Below are 6,000 nucleotides of genomic sequence, written 5' to 3' on the forward strand. Positions count from 1 at the left end.
GGGTTGACCGTAACACGGTTGATGATTACATCTTAAATCAAAGGGAGGGGCAATTTAATTCAAGCTTACATTGATAAAACATTTCGGGCCTGTCTATCTATGGGTAACAAGGTTGACCTGTTAAGTTGACCGCTCAGTTCATCCACCACAAAACACTACAAAATGGCCAAAAAGAGGAGAACAAGCTCACCTGCTTTTAGCTATGATTTCACCATTTAATGTTCAATGTTTATTTTGAAAAAAAAGTAATAGTTTAAATCAAATCAAACTGTATTTGTGCCGAATACAACAAGTGTAGACTTTACCGTGAAATGCTTACTTACAGCCCTTAACCGACAGTGCAGTTCAAGAAGAGTTAAGAAAATATTTACCAAATAAACAAAAGTTTTAAAAAATTAAGTTACACAATAAAATAACAATAACGAGGCTATATACAGGGGGTACCGGTACTGAGTCAGTGTGCGGGGGGTACAGGTTAGTTGAGGTCATTTGTATATGTACTGTAGGTAGGGGTGAAGTGACAATGTATAGATAATCAACAGAGAGTAGCAGCAGTGTAAAAATCAAATGGAGGTTGGGGGTGTCAATGTAAATAGTCCGGTGGCCATTTGATGAATTGTTCAGCAATCTTATGGCTGAAGCTGTTAAGGAGCCTTTCACTCTGATACCGCTTGCCGTGCGTTAGCCATACCAGGCGGTGAAGCAACCGGTCAGGATGCTGTCGATGGTGCAGCTGTAGAGCTTTTTGAGGATCTGGGGACCCATGCCAAATCTTTTCAGTCTCCTGAGGGGGAAAATGTTTTGTCATGCCCTCTTCACAATTGTCTTGGTGTTTTGGACCATGAGAGTTTGTTGGTTATATGGACACCAAGGAACTTGAAACTCTCGACCCGCTCCACTACAGCCCCGTCGATGTTAATAGGGGCCTGTTCGACCCTCTTTTTCCTGTAGGACACGATCAGCTCCTTTGTCTTGCTCACATTGAGGGAGCACAACACTGCCAGTTCTCTGACCTCCTCCCTTTAGGCTGTCTCATCGTTGTCTGTGACCAGGCCTACCGCTGTTGTGTCGTCAGCAAACTTAATGATGGTGTTGGAGTCGTGTTTGGCCACACAGTCATGGGTGACCAGGGAGTACAGGAGGAGACTAAGTACACACCTCTGATGGGCCCCAGTGTTGAGGATGAGCATGGCAGACGTGTTGTTGCCTACCCTTGCCACCTGGGGGCGGCCATTCAGGATGTCCAGGATCCAGTTGCAGAGGGAGGTGTTTTGTGCAAATTGGAGTGGGTCTAGTGTATCCGGAAGGATGGTGTTGATGTGAATCATGACCAGCCTTTCAAAGCACTTCATGGCTACTAACATGAGTGCTACGGGACGGTAATATATTTTTTTTAAACTAGGCAAATCAGTTAAGAACAACGTCTTATTTACATTGACGGCCTAGGAACAGTTCAGGGGCTGAACGACAGAGTTTTACCTTGTCAGCTCGGGGATTCGATCTAGCAACCTTTCGGTTACTGGCCCAACGCTCTAACCACTAGGTTACCTGCAGCCCCATTTAGGCAGGTTACATTCGCTTCTTTGGGCACAGGTACTATGGTGGTTTGCTTGAAACATGTAAGTACTGTATTACAGACTCGGTCAGGAAGAGGTTGAAAATGTCAGTGAAGACACTTTCCAGTTGGTCCGGCATGCTTTGAGTACACGTCCTGGTAATTTGTCTGGCCCCACGGCTTTGTGAATGTTGACCTGTTTAAAGTTCTTGCTCACATTGGCTACAGAGAGCGTTATCACACAGTCATCCAGAACAGCTGGTGCTCTCGGTGTTGCTTGCCTCGAAGCGAGCATAAAGGGCATTTAGCTCATCTGGGTGGCTCCCGGCACTGGGCAGCTTGCGTCTGGGTTTCCCTTTGTAGTCTGTAATAGTTTTCAAGCCCTGCCACATCCGACGATCGTCAGAGCCGGTGTAGTAGGATTCAATCTTAATCCTATATTGATGCTTTGCTTGTTTGATGGTTCGTCTGAGGGCATAGTGGGATTTCTTATAAGCATCCGGATTAGTGTCCTGCTCCTTGAAAGCGGCAGCTTTAGCCTTTAGCTCGATGCGGATGTTGCCTGTAACCCATGGCTTCTGGTTGGGATATGTACGTATGATCTCTGTGGGGACAACGTCGTCCCAATGCCATTGGATGAATCCCGGAACATATTCTAGTCTGTGCTAGAAAAACAGTCTTGTAGCGTAGCATCCATGTCATCTGGCCACTTCCGTTTTGAGCGAGTCACTGGTACTTCCTGCTTTAGTTTTTGCTTGTAACTAGGAATCAGGAGGATAGAATTATGGTCAGATTTGTCAAATGGAGTGCGGGGGAGAGCTTTGTATGCATCTCTGTGTGTGTGGAGTAAAGGTGGTCTAGATTTTTTTTCCCTCTAGTTGCACATGTGACATGCCGGTAAAAATTTGGTAAACCTGATTTAAGTTTGCCTGCATTAAAGTCCCCGGCCACTAGGAGCACCGCTTCTGGATGAGCATTTTCTTGTTTGCTTTTGGCCTTATAGAGTTGGTTGAGTGTGGTCTTAGTGCCAGCATCGGTCTGTGGTGGTAAATAGACAGCTACGGATAATATAGATGAGAACTCTCTTGGTAGATAGTGTGGTCTAAGGCTTATCATAAGGTCCTCTACCTCAGGCGAGCAATACCTTGAGACTTCTTTAATATTAGACATCACGCACCAGATGTTATTGACAAATAGACACACACCCCCACCCCTCATCTTACCAGACGTAGTTTCTCTGTTCTGTCGGTGCATGGAGAATCCCGCCAGCTCTATATTATCCATATTAACATGTTAATTCAGTTCACGTAACAGGGTTGACATTAAAATGAAGGACTGACAGAAATGAATCACTAATAAGTAAATAAGTAATAATCTCCAGAAATGACTTTGTCAAATCAACAAAATGACTAGGGCATAACTAGGGCTTTACAATTATGGTGAAAACATGGAGAAATGTTAGGGTTAAATGGGTTAAAATCTTCCAAGAAGTCACAGAGGGACATGTCAAAATTACTGGACTTTGGAACTTTAGCAAGCTCTATGCAGTCAGGCCATCTGACCAAACTGGACAGTTCCTTGAACTTCATGGTATAGTTTCTGCTCTGACATGCACTGCCAACTGTGGGACCTTACACTGAGTGTACAAAACATCAAGAACACCTGCTTTTCCCATGGCCTAGACTGAACAGGTGAATCCAGGTGAAAGCTATGATCCCTTATTGATGTCACTTGTTAAATCCACTTCAATCAGTTTAGCAGAAGGGGAGGATACAGGTTAAATAATGATTTTTTTAAGCCTTGAGACAATTAAGACATGGATTGTCATTCAGAGGGTGAATGGGCAAGACAAAAGATTTAAGTGCCTTCGAACAGAGTATGGTAGTAGGTGCCAGGCACACCAGTTTGCGTCATGAACTGCAATGCAGCTGGGGTTTTTCACACGCAACAGTTTCCCATGTGTATCAAGAAGGTGTTCTTAATGTTTTGTACACTCAGTGTATATAGAAAGGTGTGTTTCTTTCAAAATCAAGTCCAGTCAAATTACTTGGCCACAGGTGGACTCCAATTAAGTCATCTGAAAGATTATCAAAAGAAAGTTGATGCACCTCAGCTCATTTTGGAGTGTCATAGCAAAGGGGTGTGAATACTTATGTAAATGAGATATTTCTGTATTTAATTTTCAATAAATTTGATAACATTTTTAAAAACATGTTTCACTTTGTCATTATGGAGTATTGTGTGTAGGTGGGCAAGAATATATATATATTTTAATCGTTTTTGAATTCAGGCTGTAACACAACAACATTTGTAATGAGTCAAGGGGTTTTGAATGAAGATTTCATATATTTTTTGTTAAATCCCCAATTTTGATCTTGTCTCATCGCTACAACTCCCCAATGGGCTCGTGAGGCGAAGGTCGAGTCATGCGTCCCCTAAAACATGACCCGCCAAACCACGCTTCTTAACACCCTTCCTGCACCAATGTGTCAGAGGAAACTTTCAACTGAAGACCAAGGACAGTGACTCTAGTGATTCATTGTCACTCTAGTGACAATGAGTCACTAGAGTGTGATGAGACATGTAAAGCCCCACGAGACAAACCCTCCCCTAACCCAGACGACGCTTTGCCAATTGTGCACCATCCTATGGAACTCCCGATCATAGCCAGTTGTGATACATAGTGACTCCTCTAGCACTGCGATGCAGTGCCTTAGACCACTGCGCCACTCGGGAGGTCCCAAATGAATACTTTCTGAAGGCAGCGTATCTCATGTGTATATGACAAATAAATAAACTTGAACTTGATAGTTCCATCTGTGCCACTGACTTAGTCTGGCTTTAATTCCAGTTTGTCTATGAATTAATAATTGATATGATGGATTCATGTCTCCATCTTAGGCCTAAATAGCATAATTAATGATATATGAGTGATACAGTATGGTCACATTTCATTTTGTCTGTTAAACCTACCCTTTGGAATGACTTCGATAGCAACAGTGAATCTATTTCATTTTTAAGTGGAGATCTCTCAACAATCATTCTAACGATAGCACAATTGGTAATAGTCAGTGACAAATATCATAGCTAAGCAGGGCTTGGTTAAAACCAAGGGTTGGAACAGTTGAGGGAACAGAACCAAAAACCAGAAAATATAGGAATTATTTGAGGAACAGAACCCAAAATGGAAAAAAAGTGCTTTATCCTCTTCCGGAACTGAACTGTTATTTTAAAAGCATGGGAACCGGTTAATAACATTATTTTACATTCCTGGCATTTTTTTCCAGTCCCACAAAAATCGCAACACAGCGCCTATGCAAAGCCCTCACTCTCACTCAAAAACTTATTCCAGCGTCTGCCTGCCAGCTGGAAATCTGTGTCAGTGGGTGTGTGTGTAGGCTACCTTTCTCTCCCCTCTGAAGCATAGGTTACTGTAGCCTACAGACAACATTACAAGCACGATTCAGAAATTAGGGAGAGATGTTTAAAAGAATGGATTAACATTTTCAATGCTAGTTAAGGATATTATAGTAATCACGTTTATTAACTTCAAAATGGTAAGATGTGTTTTAATTATTGTGCTGCTCTGCACACACAAGCATGTTAGCTAGCTAGCTAACGTTTGCTCTGGTCCAATGTTAAACCAACTCGGAAAGACATTCAAAGTTCCTCCATAGAAGACGCTCCTTCGTAGATATAATTCTGTGGGCCTAATTCAGATAATGCATGTCATAACAATATGCCCAACGCTTCAAAGCAAGCTTCCTCATCCTCTCTCACTCTCTCTCACCGGCAAAATTTCAGTTGCCTCTCGTGCCCTACAAAGTGACTGGCAGAACAGTGTGTGTGCTTGTCTTTCATTATGATTAAACCATGCTGTTACGGCAAAATACAATTTTCTCTTAACGACTTTCCTATATAGATTAAATCGCTTACCCACTCCATAGCAAGATGCTCTATCTGCACTGATTGGTAAAGTAAAGATCTGAAGTTGTTTTCAAGGTACAAATTCAACATATTTTATACAATTTGCTTATCATGATGATACTCTATAATCCTGAGGTTGTAATTTCACCCTCAAAACAACAGTTAATGATGAGAACTTTTTTCAAATCCATTATATTTTCCATGTAGATTCCACTTCACAATATGCTGACAAATTACGTTGAAACAACATTGATTCAACCAGTTTGTCCCCGGTGGGATACTACAGAAAATCCTTGGTATGGTGCTTGGACACTAACTGTAGCATGATCCTTACTGATACACTGACAAACTAACTCCTGTTCTGAATACATTAGATGAAATCTCCATTCAGTTATCACTCCATTTGGTTTTGTCAGTGAAGCTTTTAACAGTCAACATGTGCTTTGCACTTGGATGCAGTGGGAGATGCATGCCACCTGTTCCTCTGTGAGAGTGAACGTTTGTATTATAATGTATTT

This window comes from Oncorhynchus mykiss, chromosome 9, assembly GCF_013265735.2.
Source record: "Oncorhynchus mykiss isolate Arlee chromosome 9, USDA_OmykA_1.1, whole genome shotgun sequence".
Taxonomy (NCBI): Eukaryota; Metazoa; Chordata; class Actinopteri; order Salmoniformes; family Salmonidae; genus Oncorhynchus; species Oncorhynchus mykiss.